This window comes from Suricata suricatta, chromosome 7, assembly GCF_006229205.1.
Source record: "Suricata suricatta isolate VVHF042 chromosome 7, meerkat_22Aug2017_6uvM2_HiC, whole genome shotgun sequence".
Taxonomy (NCBI): domain Eukaryota; kingdom Metazoa; phylum Chordata; class Mammalia; order Carnivora; family Herpestidae; genus Suricata; species Suricata suricatta.
In genome coordinates this window covers 4,856,611-4,856,845 of record NC_043706.1, presented here as the reverse complement: position 1 = coordinate 4,856,845, position 235 = coordinate 4,856,611, and positions in this window count along the sequence as shown.

The following is a 235-nucleotide window of genomic DNA, read 5'->3' as shown; positions in this document are numbered from 1 at the left end:
CAGCTTTCCCAACATGCTGCCTCTCTGGGCCAGAAGGGCAAAGCGGGTTCTCTGCTTTCACCCCTTGGTTCCCTCTCCATGAGCTCCACAGAGGACCCCAGCGAAGTTCTCGGTAGTCAGGCTCCCTCTCACACACCCCACCCACGGCAATGGGTCCTCCAGGGAAACAACAGAGGCCCTCTGCCCACCCCTCCTATCAAGCCCTTCCATTTTCAGCCTGGCCTCATCAATGGGG